This window comes from Chelonoidis abingdonii, chromosome 7 (genome assembly GCF_003597395.2).
Source record: "Chelonoidis abingdonii isolate Lonesome George chromosome 7, CheloAbing_2.0, whole genome shotgun sequence".
NCBI classification, from domain to species: domain Eukaryota; kingdom Metazoa; phylum Chordata; order Testudines; family Testudinidae; genus Chelonoidis; species Chelonoidis abingdonii.
The window spans coordinates 104,945,265-104,962,419 of NC_133775.1; positions in this window are offsets into that span (position 1 = coordinate 104,945,265).

The following is a 17,155-nucleotide window of genomic DNA, read 5'->3' on the forward strand; positions in this document are numbered from 1 at the left end:
AAGTTCGGGATTCTGGGTTTTTTCCCCCTTGCTGTGTCAGCAGTGCACACTCGTAATGACCCCATCAGCTGCAGTGGGAATCCAGCCCAGGTTTGTAGTGACTGTGGGCATATGTGCACTGCAGCTGGGCACAGACTTCCTGGCACAGGTAGACAGGCATACACTAGCTCTACTTGAGTTAGTGTGCTAAAAGTATAGCTGGGGGTAGCATGGATGGTGGCTTGGGCTAGTCACCTGAGTATATACCTAGGGTCGAAGCAGGTTTGTACTCAGGTGGCTAGTCCAAGCCACTCCCCATGCTATCCTGAGTGTCTGCCCATGCTGGGAAGCATGCTCCCAGCTGCCGTGTAGGCATACCTTCGAAGTCATTAGCCTCTTGATGGCTGTTAGGTGACCTATGACAGCTGTGTTCACCATTCTTGGTTCCCTTCCCGATGGGCAACTGTTCGCATCTGAAAAATAGCAACCAAAACAGCAGCCTCGTCAGCAGGCTCTGAAGAGAGGCCAAGATTCCAAGGGTGTTGACTGAACTCCCTCCTTCTGCGTACACCAGGGCAGAGCCCTACTGATGGAGGAGTCGTATGGGGCCTACTGTCAGCTAGAGTTGGGTGAAACATTTCAGACAGAGAGTTCATTCCATGAAAAGCACTGTTTTGGTGACCAGAAATGAGGCACAAATTGGACATAAACTATTTTAGCCATTCACAAAACTGCTACAAGAGGAGGTAGAGATGCTGCTGCCACTACCGGTATCCCTGCCACCTCCCCACTTTTAGCCTAGTGTTAAAGGCACTTGCTAGAGACCTGGATTTGAATCCTGGCTCTGGACCAGACCCAAAATGGATTTGTTTTTTTTTTTGATTCACTGAACATTTTGACAAATTTCAGATTTGGTTCAACCCAACCCAATTTTTTTAATTTTTTTTTTTTTGGAACTGCCACTGAATCAAAAATCAGTTATTTTCCCTGTTCTACTGACTGCTGCCTCTGCAGTACCCATCCTGTAGGTAATCAGAGGACTTTGGTCTCTGGGCCTGTCAAAACGGTACCTTTCACCAACACTACATCTTTCCTACTTCTCCCCTTGCCTCAGTGATAAGGATTTTATGTAGGAGAAACTCAGTACCCTGAATGCAGCTGTTAGCAGGTAGAAAGCTTTTCAATTCACTTGTAAGGGTTCCCCCCCACCCAGTTAGAAAAGCAGTTCAAATAGATCTTTCAAATGTGTGCATCAAAAAGGGTTCTAGGAAGATTAACCCCCCTCCTAAGTTTGGTGTAAATATTAAGGAATTGGTGTATACTTCCAGGGTCAATTCCTTGTCCTAGGGAAGTCAATGGGAATTTTGCCATTGACATCAGTGGGACCATAGTTTGTCCCTAACTCTTTAGGAACGTGTAGGTGTTGATTAATACATTGGAGATGATACAGAGAGAAGCTGCTAGACTGGTTTCAAACAGCTGTGCCCGATCAGAGCCTGTAACTCATATTGTGCAGGAATGGAACTGGTTTCTTTTTAAATTTGCAGCTGAAAATTGAGAGGGGGGGTGGGAAAAACCACTTGATTTTATTTATAATGGTAAAACTGGTACCGATCAATCTGAATGTCTTTCCAAACAACCTTATGTTTCCAATGGGTTAGACAATTCTAAAAAAGAATGTATTTATAAATCCTGAGCCAAGTGTTTAATAAATTCCTTTCCCCCAAGCATAATTAGTCAGTGGAAAACTTTATCACTGGAGGTTGTGAACTGTGTAGATTGTGCTCAGAGTTTTGTTATGTGCTGTTTATTACTCATGGCCGGCTTGCTGCATGATGATTTTCTGTGTGAATCCCCCAACCATAGCTCTTGCATGAGCCAGTACATAGGTATTCAATAAGCTTTCCTTGGTTGAGATAAGTATTTTTTTGCTGAGCTTGCAGAGACGATTGTAGGCTGGGAAAACGAATCATCCCCTTAATACAGTTTACAAGAGTTCAGAGTTGCATGTTCAGAAAACAAACAGGAATCGTTTCAAGTTACTTTGGATTGGGCAAAACATTCAAATATCTTTAGAAGGAAAACGTGAGGGACATGAAATGTTTTGAGGATGAAAAGTATTGTACTTCAATAGCTGCTTCTGAGCTTGTTAGTAAATTTGCAGTTATAATTGTTTGCGGTTCTCTGTTTCCTTTCTACTAAGTTTTTTGTTTTTGATTTGTTGGTTGTTTGATTTGACTGAAATTGTTTCCTTTGCTGTTGGTTAATGGGAAACCATCCCAGAGAACTGTGCCAGAGGCCAAATACCAAACAGATCTTGCAGCCTGTTTTGTTCCTATTGGCTGTGGGACACCAAACCTCACAGTATCTTCTTCACCCAGTGGTGGACATTCTCACTCAGTATGTCCGATAACCACAATGACTGGATAATTAAGCACAGATTTGTGGGCCATGTGGTGACAGGCGAGGCAGCCCTGGAGATCCAGAATGAGCAGTCTAGGGCTTGGGATTTGCCATGTGAGGTCCTAAAGCAGCTTTGAGAAGGCATTTATTTGTATTTTCTCCCTAAAAATGATTTTTCTAAGGCTGAAATTCACCCCCCATGCAGAGGACCTGTATCAAACCCATGTGTGACTTATGTCCCAATTCTGACATCAAAACAGGACTTAAGTGGGAGTTAACTGGTGCATAGTTCTGGTGCTGGCCCTCTGCATAGGGGTGAATTTCACTCTTGAGGTCTGGTCTACGTTACAAAATGTTGGCCTCCCTCCCTCCCCCATATTGTCCTGCTGTTTCCTGTGACTGCTTCTCCGTCCCTTCATTGGCCTGCCTATTACCCGGCCTTTCTGTGTATCCAAGAAGCTATTGCAGTCTGTGCTGCGCCATGTCCATCTTTCTGTGCCATTCATCTGAGGTTGCTCTGTCCCTTTCTCAGTGATCCCTCACAGGGCCACCAGGGACCTGTGATATTCTTGGTCATTCCTTTGGGGAGACAACATTGGCCTGTGCTCTTGTGTGTTTCTCAGTCCCTGCCACTGATGCCTGCTGCATCTCTCTTTGCATCTGCACAGTGGCTATAGCACATGTCAGAATAGCAGAGACAGAAGCTGCACGGCAGCCCATCCCCCAAGCCAGAACAGCATCCCTGGTGGGGAGAAATCCTGCTTGTTGCACATGGCAAGGTGGTGAAACAGACTCATATAGTCTGTGCTGCTGATTAACCCCAAGCACTGTTAGCCTCTGGGCAGAAGGAAGGGGGCAGGGACAGAAGGGTGAGCTGTGTCAAGTCTGTTTCCTCCTGCTAGAAATGAAGGGAATTTTTCTGCAGGTTGGAGCAGAGACAGAAATAGACAAAGTCCAGTGTACAACTGGCAGTTGGCTCTGAACGACACCTTGAGCTTGTCTCTCAGACAGTATATGAGCTGGAATTCTATGATGACCCAGCAGTTTCATATAAAATCCTGGTTATGTTGTGTGGAAGCCTCAGAATTAATTGGCTTCTAAAATCTGACAGGAGAGGCTCACATGCATGCACACACACATCCCAAGAAAAAGATAAAAGGATTCTTTGTAGGAGACATCAGCCTGACATGCCAATTATACCAAAGCATAGCCTTGCCTAACCCTTCAGGACACCCCATCAAGCTTGCCTCTGGGGAACAGCTGTGAAAGAAGGAACTTGATGGAAATATCACTAAGCAAAGCATCAAACACATTCCAGGCTGGGGGAATCATAGGGGCCCTTTGGTTGAGAGATTATCGCATAACTCAGGATAATCCACCATAGCCCAATGTGCTATAGATTGAAATAAATAAATAAAAATTTCCTGTCTGCAGCATGGGGCCGCTGGGCTGAACAGCAGGGAGAGAAAGGAATGGCTTGCTCATCAGGTCAAGGGAGTTCAGAAATGAATGTCTGTGGAATCTTAGGTCCATGGTTTGGGTTCCTGCACTCATGCTGTACCCCATTGCAGATCTGCAGATGTATCGAGTATCCAAACTCCATGTTTCATTCTCATGCAGTCCAAAAAGGTTCTGAGTTACCATGCAGGATAAAAATCAACTCGGACTCCAGAACAGTGTCAGCATAAACTGGTCAGTTAATCAGGGCCTTTGACTAACACCTCAGTTCAAAGGACTGTACCTGTGGTGCTGTTAAAGTCAAGTGGGCACTGAAATCCAGTGCAGATTCTTCTCCAGCACCCACAGTCCACACCAGGAGGACACAGGAAATCAGTTCATGTTCTCTGACTCCCAGGAATCATTAGCTAACAACATTAAAATAATAGTAATTAATACATGCTCTGCATTGGTGTAGTGCCTTTCAGTTAAGATCTCAAAGCCCTTTACAAACATAAATTAATTCTTACAACAGCCTTGTAAGGTACGGTGAGTATTATGCCCACTTTATACAAGTGTAAACTGAAGCCAGGGCAGAAGCACTAGAGCTGGGAATACAAGATCTAGTCTTGGTTGCTAACCCCTTGCTTTGACAGTCAGAGACCGTCACTGACATCCCTCACAGCAATGCACACTAGACATTCCTCATCCAATTCCTGTGTTTGTACAGCACAGGGTTGTATTTAAGTACACAGGGCCAAATTCACCCCAGTTATTAGGCGATGTAATTTTAGGGATGTCAGTGGAGCTGCACAGGCTGACGACAGTATTGAATTTGGCCCATTCTCTCACGATTTTAATAACCTTTAGTATATTAAAGGTTATTAAAACTATGAGTCAATAGGCTAAATTCACAAGAGGAAAGATCCAAACTTAAACCCAAAAACACTTTAAAAAAACCCTCTATACAATTTCTCTAATAGTTTAAAAAAAAAAAGTATAGTGCTTGTAGAATACATGATGGCATTGCATGGTATGAAGATTTCATATTGGCACTTGTGTGTGGTGACCTAGACATATCACTCATTAAACGTGATCAATCTGGGCATATAATATAGTAGCCTGCCATGTACTATGATAACTCAAGATCATGAAAAAAACTACTGATGTTTATTTACCAGCCAAAAATCCCAGGGCAATTGATCAAGTTCTGATTACATATAGCGATTTCCAAATTGGTATATCAAGTTTTTGTTTCTAGACACAAGTCATACAGTATCAGTCCTGAAACCACTGTACAGATCCAGGTCTACATAGTACCTGCCCCATTACCTGAGACCAGCATAAGATTTGGGGGAAAAGAAGGAAATGCCTTTTTCTGCTTAAAGCTAAGGTTTGGAATGTTAGAAGCAGCCCAGACAGAGATGGATTAAGTGGACAAAGTGGAGGTGAGGTGGTTTAAATGCAATTTATCACAGAGGTCTGATCACCAAGTATGTGATCTATATACAGACAGACATTGGTACCTGCGCATGGGAAAGATGGTCACAATTTTATGACTTTTTTGATTTTTTTTCTTGAACCCTTTCAAAAATTCTTTGCACTGAATGTTCACCATTTTTCTACCAGCTCTATTACATGCACTGGTGTGTCTAACAGCTGATGCTCTGCTGTGTCATAAGCCCTATACAGCTGAGATTCTCTGTTGGTTCAAAGGGTAGGGGCCTGTGCTTTTGGAACTGGAAGGTCTGTATCCATGCTGTCACCATGAAGTTCCAGGTGGCCTTGGTGTGAGGCATAGGGCCATCCATGATATCCTAAGCAGGCCTGGGCAAAGACTGAAAAATATTGCTACCTTCTCCCCTAGGTTTTGCTGAACTCTTTTTATTAATAATTATTTGTCATGTAGTAAAGACTGAAGGGTCCATTCAGGGAGCAGAGCCAAAAAAGACAGTCCATGCCCCAATGAGCTTACAGTCCCAGTAACTTTAACTCAGGGATAAAAACTCTCTCCTACTCATTTGTTTTTGGAGCAAACTGTTTGCTCTGTTATGACTGTGCGCTCCCTGGCACAGGATCAACAGGAATGGGAGGCATTTACGATTTGCGGACGTGTCGGTCAGCTTTTCAAGGCTGAAATCGAACCCCCTGGACGGACCATCCGCGTTGGAGCCAGTAACTGAACGGATTGACTATTAGACCGTTCCTCCAGTTTGTCCAGTGCCGACTGCCAGCTCCGGCCCTGATCCTGCCCGTGCCCCGCCCGGACGCTGGCTGTGCCTGCGGGGAGCAGTTTGCAGAGATACGGGCCTTTGTGCTGGAAGCCAGTAACGCTGGGCTGCGGGGCCGCGGCCCTGCCCTGCAGAACAGCCATGTGGCTGTTTCTCCCTGCGCCTAGCTGGGCAATGCTCCCCCCTTGCCTCACACGCAGCGCTCACTGGGGGGCTGCAGCTCCCGGCAGCCTGAGACCTGCCCTGCCGCCCGGAGCTGCGGGCGCCTCTGTTCCCATCGGGAAGGGCGGGCGGTGACCGGGCCCCTCGCCGAGGTGGGTGGAGCTCGGGGGCGGCGCGGCGCGGGGAGCCCCGGCGGGCAGGGGGCGGATCCGAGCGGAGGGGCTGGGAAAGGCAGCGGAGCCGGCTGCAGGTTGGGGCCGGCAGGGTTAACCCGGGCAGGACGCCGCCGGGCTCCACTGCGGATCGGGCATCGTGCGTTGCGAAGGCGCCTCAGTCCCAATCCCCTGCCCGGGCCGCGGGAAGCGGAGAGAGCAGGCCCGGCTCCCCACGGGCTGCATGCAGCGGGCGGCGCGGACAGGCTCGGCTGAGCCGCCGCCTGCCCCCAGACCCATAGCCCGCTCCCGCGGCTTGCGCCGGGCTCGGCTCGGACCCGGCGCTCCGGCAGGTAAACAGGGGCTGCGGGCCGGGCCGGGCCGGGCCGTCTCCTCCCGGGGATGAATGGGCGGCGCGTGCCGCAGAGCCGCCTGCAGGCCCCGCTGCACCGGCGCGGAAGCGCGGGGCTAAAGTTGGGCTGCTCTCCCCGGGAACGGGCCCAGGCAGCAGCTGGGCGCGGGGGCTCAGACGTCCTGCAAACGGGGATGAGGAGGGGGCCTGCGGCCCCTCTCTCCCTGCTGTGACTGGGGAGCCCCGGGGGCGCAGCGAGCCAGAGGCAGCAGTGGGGGTGGGAGTGTGTCTTTGTGTCCGAAATGTAAGTTATGAACAGATGGGAGGCCGGAGGGACGCCGAGCGGGTCACTTGCGGGGAATTCTCTCCCCCTCCCGCATTCCAGAGAACAGGAAAAACTTTTGTCCTCGGTGCGCCGGCCGAGCCATGTGTCCAGGCTTCCCGGCAGATAGAGAAATCTCCGGGGAGGGAGGGTTTCTGTTGTGTCCTGTTGCAATTGCATGTTGTTCCGTCCACCCCTCAGCGCTTTGTAACTTTCACTTTTTGCCCCCTGCTCCTTCTCCGTGTTCAAATTGCCTTTAGCCCAACATTTTAAAGGCTAGAGGGGAGTTTACGGTGGGATGCGATAGCTGCATTTCAATGGCTTCTGAAAAACACAGGCTTTTCAACTGGATCTGTTTGTGTTTTTATAAAAGAACAAATTATTTCATCTGGGCTGAGTGCACCGAATCTGTTCCTGCTGTTTGTGTGAGAGCCCTGTACTTGCCAGGGCACGCTTTAAAAATACTAATACTGATAATATATAAATATCAATTTGACATAATGCTTGCTGCTTACCTTGTGCTGCTTCTTCAGAGTTCTTTTCGAGACATGAATTGATCCTCCCAGCCTCTCCTGGAAGGTAGCTAGGCCTGAAGAGTTACAAAATAGCAAAGGGTGCACTTCCAAATATTGCCTTGTGTTTCCTGAGCGCTGCTTTGTATGTCTTTAGGGACTTGATCCCTGGACCTGCTGTTCTTGCCTGCTCAGAATATGGGAAGGCCCCAAAGCTCAGAGGAGTGGAGGAGAAATAGGAAACTATTGATATAGAATATAGACGATGCTCTTACTCATTTTTCAGTGCATTTCTTTTGCACCTCTTTGTAACAAAAATGTGTAGTGTTGACATAATGAATAAGAGTGTGTGTGTGTGTGGGGAGGTTCTCTTCTTGAACAGATGTAACAATTAAAATGACAAAATTCCTTTAGTATTTGGGACAGGTGAAGTCGTTTGATTGGCTGCGAGGTTGTTACGTCGGTGTTATCAGCGATGCCCGGTGAACGCGGTGTTCTTTGCACAGAGCATTGCAGGGTGCCGTGCACAAAGAAGGAGCTGACTGAGCTAAGGGGAAAAGGCAGATGTTATAGGTGTGCATTGTGTACTGCACATGCACAGGCTACATGAGATCTTCCACTCTTGCATTAGCACCGTTGCAGTTCTCTTGGTGGCAGCACTAGTGCGGAGAGGCCGTGGGGGGATGTGGTTGCCACTAGGTCATCCAACTTTAGGCCTCCATGAGATAGTGGTGAAGGTGCAGAGGTCTTGTCTACCTTAGTGCCCTGTGGGCGATAGTGCAATGGCGGGAGATTTCCTGAAAAGTGCTGTCGTACACAAAGCTGTACGTTTGGCCCAGTCCTGCAAACCCCCTACTCATGGGAGTGGTCACGTTTATTTCTGTGGAGCTGCTGGCACAAGTAAGGGTTACAGGCCAAGTGCTCAGTTAGGTGGGACTTGAAGAGGTTGCAGAAGTAACGCCATATGTAGGAGATGCAGAAGGAGAGTGATTCTTCCTGTCCTGGCTCTGGAGAATGGTGAGGAGGGGACAGGGAGAGGGAGGGTAAGAGTGGAGTGAGTGGGTGGGGTGTATCTGGATAGGGCAGGACAGAGGTACAAAGATAGGACTTCTGTTAAGATGATTTATTAACATCCAGTTACCTTCTTTCAACAGGGGAGCCTGAGATTCAGAGCAGGAGGCTTACCAAAAATCCTGCAGCTGCTCCTGGGATCTCTGAGATGCCCAGAGTGGTTCAGCTGCTTGCAGGTGTTGCTGGCAGCTCTCCCTGTGTCACTCCTAGGAGATGATGTGGAATTGCAGAGCCCGTAGAAAGCATGTGAACCATGAAATCTGAGGGAGCTGCTCAGGAGGCCAAGTAACATTCTGCAGGTGATGTTTCTGTGCTACTTTGTGATACAAACAGCAATAAGATCTTGAAATGGCTGACGCCTGGAGATGCTTTCTTCCCCTCCCCAGCTTTGCAAGATGAAAGGGGCCCCAGCTAGTTCAGAGATGTCTCTTGGCTGTATCAAGCTCCCCTGATATCCGTCAACCCTTCCCTTTTTCAAATGTGCTGTGCTAGGAGTTATGGGAGGAAAGAATCCGGCAGTAAGTATTTATGCAGGAATAAATGTGAATATGTTAACTTCAGAGATCTCTGTGTCACTGGCTTTGAATTAGCCTAATGGTCTATGGGAGACCATAATCTTTGGGCACTGTTGTAATGCTTGTAATAAATAATAAAGACTACCTCTCCAGAAATCCAAGCACTATTGCAACATACATGTAGAAAGGGAGACATGTATGAGATCTTAAACTACATGAATGTCCCTGCTCTGGAGAAGCGTAAACTCCGTTAATTAAAAATAACAAGATTAAAGGAAATCTGCAGTTGCTGCTGTGGATTGCTTTAATGTTCTACGCCTACAAGTGCACAGCGTTGCGTTGTTCTAGTTGGAGCCTTCACGAAGCAGCTTCAGTCTCTGCGGGGAGGGCCACCTGTCACCTTGGAATGACAATTTAGCCAACAACAAATGACCAGATTGGTTTTTAACAGAAGAAAAAGAAAAAAAATCCCATTTTAATTCCCAGCAACTCTGTGAGGAGTTGGCCACACCTCCTTTCTCATGCACCTAGATCCCAGTCCTCTTACTGCAACTGATTATTAAGCCGGAGGGGCTTGTTAATCTTTCCGATGAACATAAGAGATTGTGCCAGAGATTGTAAACTGCAAACTCTGCATTTCTTACACAAAGGTTCCAATCCTACTATTTGATACATAAGGGGAAGGCCCTTGTTCCTGTTCAGAACCAGATTGACACCAGGAAGCTCCATACACCTGCAAATGCCCTCCTATGCAGTCCAGTTGTGATCTCCTTGCGGCAGGGACTGTGTATTTGTGCCTAGCACTTTGGAACCTCTGGATGCTACTAAATGTTTAATAATAGTAGCTTAGAATCGTGAGGAATGTTGTTCACACAAAATATCTACTTGCAAAAACAACCTGCAACATCACTTCCTTGCTAAGAACTTCAAAACAACACATTCAACAACAAAGCAGCCTCTTGGCAGGACTGAGAAGTCACAGTAGCGATTGCTACAATAGCTATTCTTGGAACTGGGTTGACTTGACTGAGGATGGTGCATAAACAAGGATATAAACAACAACATCCCTGTTCATTTCAGCTGCCCGGGGAACAGAAGGAGAGGAAATAGTTGTTTTCCAGATAAAATAACCAAGATGAATTAAATAGGAAACTAGCTTCTGGCTTCTAAGTGAACCTTGCAAAGGGTGGAGAAGAAGGAAATTAAACGAAGAAAGTCCGAGGGCCCCTTGTGTCACAGAAGAATTGAATTTGGTGTGCTGCATGGTGATTATAACGTCCCCCAAAGTGGGGAGATGCAGGCATTGTCATGTACCTTCAGCCCCCTTTTCTTTTCCCTTTGGAGATGACATAAGAAGTAACTTGACCGCAAACATTTCTTAATGAGTGGCATTCGTTAAAAGCATCCATATATAGAGTAGAGCCCTGCTTTACAGAAGTCTCTAAGCCGCTGTATAGTCTATGGCACAGCAACTTGGGACATAATCATACTTCAGTGTAGAGTAGGTAGAATTTCACTGTAAGTAGTTTCTGGTCTGTCTGATACATTTACCTTTCCTTTTATTATTTATTGTTTGCATTTGGGTAGCCAGCTGGCTTGGATGGTTTAGACACAACAGATCCCGAATCTTGGCAGGAGGTTAGACTATGTGACTCCTGCGGCTACTTCTAACCCTGTAGTTCTATGATTCTGGAATGGTACCACCTACCTACAGGGCACAGCCAAGATGTTTCCTCCCATTTCCTCTCCTTGTTGGGGTCTGCTATGTCTTCCATAGGGCCCTAAGTTGCTTCACACAGACTTGCAGAATCACCCATTGACTTACATGCATCCCAAGGCAGTGATTCAGCAAGAGATTTTGTAATGAAATTTTAAAATCTCAAAATGGGAGGTCTTTTGCATTATCTGTGACTTGGGGAAATAGGTGCTTTTTTTCCTTCTCTTAATTGCAAATTGGGCTATTTTTGAGTGAAAACAGAAAGTTTCGGCATCGAAAAGTATTTAAGTAAAGATGTTTGGTTTTTTTGGTGGGTTTTTTTTTTTTTTTTTGCATTGAAACATTTGACACTTAAATTTTGCATGGTTTGATATGAAAACTACCACTTTGTGGTGATTTTTTTAGGGGGGGAACCGCCCAAAAACTTTGCTTTTCAAAATAGGCTGGAACGTAATCCCAAATGTTTTTATTCCCATTAAATGTTATGAACAAATATCTCCTATTTTCACTCAGCAGAGCTTACCCCGAACATATTGAGGCGAGACCGTAAACAGCAGTCGCATATCTTTAGGCTTGGCAGAATGTGATTTTTGTTTTTTTTTAATGATTTCACGATTAATATTGATGCTTATTTTTAGGCATTTTTTCAGTTTTCACAGTTGCAGGGTATTAATGCGGCAAGGGTGTCAGAGAGTGGGCGGGGGGGTCAGGCAATTTACTGATGGTAGACATTGTGATTCAGAGAGTTAAAGCTTTATGCCCATTAAAACACAAACTGTCAACACCGCATGACAAACTATACAAAGTAAATATCCTTAAATCAAAGTTATCAAGCAGCATTTTTCTTACTTTGCCTATGGGCAAGTTTCGATGATTATTGATGGAAATATTTTGTTCATTGGTTTAGTGTGCTTGGGGAAATCAGTGTTTACCGATTTAAAAAAAAAAAAAAAAAATTTCTTCCTTCCAAGCCAGCGGATCTTATTCTCTTTCCCCCCTAAACTCTTGCTCTTTTCACTTCCTCCATTCTCTATATGGTTTTTTTAAATTGTATTTCTCATTTGGGACAGTCTCCAGTGCTTCACCAGGCATGTCCTATCTATCTTGAGGGGACTGCAGCAGTGTTATTGGTGTGTATAAACGTAGGACAATGGAGCATTTCAAATTCTGTTGGTTAGAGAAAATCTAACTCCGTTGGGGCAATTTAAGGTTCACTTTGCTGGTCTTGCTTTGTTCTGCAGAGCCTGAGATCTGCAGCTGTAATATTTAGGGAGATAATCCTTGCACTGGAAAGCAGTGGGCTATTTGTATTATTTAGTTGGTAGCCACACAACAGAAACAGTGTGGCACCAATAGAAGAATGGGGAGACAGTCCTCACACATCTTAATGGAATGTTGACTTCTGTTAATCTTAATATGCCCTTCGGCTTGGTAGTTATGTTCTCTTCTAGACGTGGGCATATAACTTACGTCTTTGGATTGCTTGTTTATTTTATATGGGAAACTGGGGAGGGAGAGGTATCTGTCACGTGCTGTAGGTGCTTTTGACCTACTTTAATAGTGCAATGATGTAAATCACCTAGAATCACCCTTCAAATTAGAAAATATGCAACCAGGCATAGGTGCCCAATCTATGTTGGTAGGGGCCATATAAGTACCTAGATGGACAGAAGCATTTGAATATCAAAACTAACTCTAGCTGTAGTCATCAGAACATCATTATAAAATATTATGTCAGTTACAGCTTGTTTGCTTTGTGAGTTTGGATGCATTTTCATCCTGGAGTGGGATTTTCACTTTTTACTGAATTAAAATAAATCCCAAATAGAAAGATATCAAGGGAGGCAGAGATATGTACAAAGACTGAGGCCCAATTCTGCAATTGACAGTACTTGGGCAGACTGCTGCATCTGTGTGGAGCCCCATTAGTTCACCTGCAAGCTATTAGTTGCAGGCTTGGGCCTATATAGTCAGTTTCTTCAAATATTTCCTACAGACAGAGAGAATTGGATGAAGACTAGATTGTTTGTTTGTTTTTGCTTGGCTGTTTTTTATACGGGACAAAACTGCAGAATTCCTTACAATGCTTTGCAGAGTGGGATTCTCATGATTTTGTTGAATGGTGCAGATGCTGTCTTTATTGCGTACATTGCTGGTCTTTAAAGCAGTGGGTTTCAATCATTTTTTATTTGTGGAAACCTAAATTTCAAATTCTAAAGGGGTCCACACCTCCAATTTTAGCCATAATCTGTGGACCCCAGGTTGAAAACCACTATTCTGTGGTAACAACAAGAATTCACAGACCCCCTTAGACCTGGTCTAAGGAGGTCTGTGGACTACGGATAGAAAACCACAGCTTTACAGCATTTCTGCTCATTTTTCACAAGGCTACTAGCTTTGGCAGGTCGTGAGATTCTGGTGCCTCTGATTACTATCTCGCTTCCTCCCTCTCCCCCTGCTTCATATCATGACATGATTTTCACATCTGACAATCTAGAAGTCCAGCGGTTTACAAGATTAATGCTTTGGGCCAGGAAGCCTCAAACTTTATCATGGCATGTTCAACCCATAGAGAGTCTGTCTAGTAAAGACCATCCCTTCCTGTTTGAGGTGGCAGACCCAGTCCCATATCCAGTTGCCTTATGTCCCCATGACAGCTACAGAAATTGCATCCGTGGGGAAGTAGTATTTTTAGCTGGGCCTAAAAGAAGGAGGAGACATGCACCGTGTTACCTGCTAGCAATCTCAGTCCGCCAGGCATTGCCTCAGGGGCCACTAATGGTCCACTGGTTACAGTAGGGAAGCTACTGTTGAGATTTTAAAGATGAGATTTCATGCTTCCAGCTGATATAAAACCTAGCTATAGCTTTCTTTTATGTAGTGCCTGCTAAAATTATGTCCAAATTGAGGTGATGGAGAGGGCAGCAAGATTATTAAAGCCCTATATCTTGGAATCTGCCAGGAATAGATATGACTGCCTGCTACCCACGGAGCGCTAGAATTTCCAGCCTATAAAACATGTTTCTAGTCCAGTTTCTTCACAGATTTTGGACCTTAAAACTGTTTTTGGGCCCTTTGTAGTAGACCCAGCTCCAGGACACAATGTAGCAAGCAGTGGCCTTTAGGGAAAGGTAAATCTTAATCCCTGGCAGGTAACTTGGGTTTTTTTTGGCCACGTCTGCTAGGTTTTGCTGGGTGAAGAACTGCTTTGTTTCAACAGCAAAACAAACACAGTTACATTAAAAAAGCCATGTTAAACTGCAGCTCAAGGCTGTGCTGGGTGAGGGGGAGGCGTGGGTCAGGGTGAACACTGCCCCGTGCCTTTCCCTGAAACCAGTAAATGGGTGGGGGGAGAGGCAGGACTTGCCATTGCTGCTTTCTGTGGAAATCTTTTCACATGAACTCTGGCCCCAGAGGAGTTAAAGGACTTTGTTCCTGAGCGTGGTGCCAATGAGAGGGAACCGTGTGAATCGACACAGAGAGAGGAGAAATGACTAAAATGGTAGACACTCTCCTCCCCACCCCCACTCTGTTTCCCTCTTTGTCCCCAGATGCTGGGGATCAGGAGAATCCGGAGTTCCAGGACAGCTGGGAAGTCTGTGTGAGTCACATGCAGCACGGCTGCAGGGAGGGGGCTTAGTGTCTCTCATGAATCATGTTGCTCTGGAAAAGTCATGGGCAAGAGCCCTCAGAAAATGAGTCAGCCCGGCACCCTGCACACCACTGCAGGCTGCCCAGCTTTATGGGATTGATGGTGGTTAGCTCTAGGTTGTGAACTCCAGGGAAGCTGCTATGTTTTCCCTGCAAGAAGAGACCACTTCAGATCACAGCAGGGCCTGTTTCCTAACTGCCCAGAGAAGACAAAGGCTTCCCAAACAACTACCCTACCTGGATCGCTGTCCGCTACATAGGGGAGGACTGAAATCTAGGTCCCTTTCCCCAGTCCTCTGCGCAGCGAAGAGATGTCTCCCAAATGCATAATTGAACATTTTCCCCGGTATTGGCAAGTTCTAACTTGACAGCCTCGTGAAGGGACCTAAAGTGGATGTGTTTGACCTGATTTTCAGAGGTGATGAGCATCTGTCTGCTCCCATGGAGATCAGTGGGAGTTGTAGGTGCTCAAGACCTCTGAAAAGCAGGTCAGCTCTTAATTAGGCACCCAGTTTTGAGCCTTGTGGCCCTGGCACTCACATGCAGAAACACAATGCCAATTAAACAAGCCACGGAGAGACAAGTCTTCTTGCCGAGATGACTCTGCCGGGGGATCTGATCTGTCCTTGGTACCACATTTTAAGTTGTGTCCACCAGTGGAACCTAAAGTATTTTGGAAGCTGATCTTGCCTAGTCCTGCCTAGCGACAAAAGACGTTCTTGTTTTGTCAGTCTGCTCATTTTGTGTGGAGGTTTATTGTCACTAGAGTGTAATTGTGGGTGTGCCCAGTTTTGTCAATGACAGGCAGATCTCTACTTCTAGAATTACTTAATCTGGGTGATTGATGGGCTCCCTTCTCTTTAAATTCCATCATCTCCAAGGCAGACTTGCAGCCTGACTGGCAGCTCTTCTTCTGATCAAAGATGATGATAAACCTCATTGGAAAAATAGCCGCCTTTTAGCACACATGAAGCAGCCCGCCACCCTGCAGAGTTTACTATCTCTTAACTGCGGCTTTCCTTTCATGATTGAGAGAATCTGAATTCCTTCAGATGCTTCTGTGGGAGACTCGCTGGCTTTCCACTTATGCCCCCAGCTGCCATCTGCTTTTTTCACAACCACCTTATAAGGTGCGGTACCAGGCACATCCTCTCTCTGTCTAGCGCCAGCCCTGCAGACTGTGCGCCTTGAGCAGTCTTTAGCACAGTGATTGAAGAAGATTATGCTAACAAGGAATGCAGGTTATATCGGAACATCTGTGCTTCCCTGAGTTTGGAAGTAGGAGGCGGATAAGGCCGAATGCTTGTCATGTGAGAAGGGCAGGAATCCCTCTCAACCTCTCACTTGGTGCTGTTGCTTTTCATAAAAGGAAGGTAAGGTGGCCTGTGGTCCACATTTGTGCTCTTTGGAACAATCCTGGGCTAAGTGGGTCCTTTCTACCGTATAGTGACTTTTATATAAGACTGTGACATCTGATATTTAAATGCAAGGGCAGTGTATGCGATACGTAGGGCTTCTATAACAGGCTGTGGTCTATAGGTCTGTGTGATAAGTAAGGATGGAGTATGAGTAGGGGCCAAATGGCTAATGAGAGATTCAATATCGCACAGCTGACACCGGTATGGGGAGGTGTAGTGTGGTCTGTAATGCTGCCTTTTCCAAACGGTCAGTACCCTCGAGGGGAGGCGCTGTATCCCACCTTTTTGGACTACCGCAGGGCACACAGGCTAGCTCCTGTCGGGTAGTGAATGGCTGGGGGCTAATGGGATGTTTGTCAAAAAGTGCTACTGTGTTCAGACTAGTTTGGAAGGTGGGTTGGAGAATACGGGTGTAGTTGTGCAGCCATGTCTCCTGTATTACCCAGCCTGGTGAGGGGCAATGATTCTGGATACAATGAACAATGATAGTGAAATGTTATATATGGTTTGGTCACTTTTAAAGCTTTTAGAGGCTGATTCATCTTATACTTTTGTAGATCTATTGATTTCAGCAGAGTTAATCCTATTTACACCCAGTGAGAGGAAAATTGAACCTTAGCATCTGCCCAAGGGGCTGTGCTGTGATGCAAACTCCACAATTATATTGGAGCAGAATGATGTGCAGTTGAAGTAGCTGGAGCTGAGAAAACTCTGTCGTTGTGCACCTCCTCCCCATGTCAGGTAACTTCCCCTGGAAATCCTCTTTTCTTTCTAGCTCTGCAGGAAGGTTTGCTGTTTACAGGGTTACAGATTACGAATGTCCCAGTGCAGTGAGGCCAGTGCTGCTGGGTTACTGGGTGTGTTTGATAAACTGTCTGAGCCCTTGGCTGTTTTTAATGGAATATTGGGTTGTTACCAGTCTGAGCTGTGGGACGCAGGGAGAATATGTGGATGAAAGAACTGGCTGGCTTGAATAACTAGGACACGTGACTTTAATGTTGAGAACGATAGTTTTATCAATGTATCTATCACCGAGACAGGTCAGAATGAAGCAGCAGATGCTCTCTGGAGGTCACCTCCTATGGCACATACTCCGCCTCTTGCTGCTCGAATGACAGTGAGGTGGACAGACGTTCCTGTGGCTCAGGGCAGATGGGCTATTGGAAAGAGCAGCATGCTTAAAAAGGAAATGCCACTTGTCTGGCTGAGCTCAGAAACCTGGCTGATGACCAG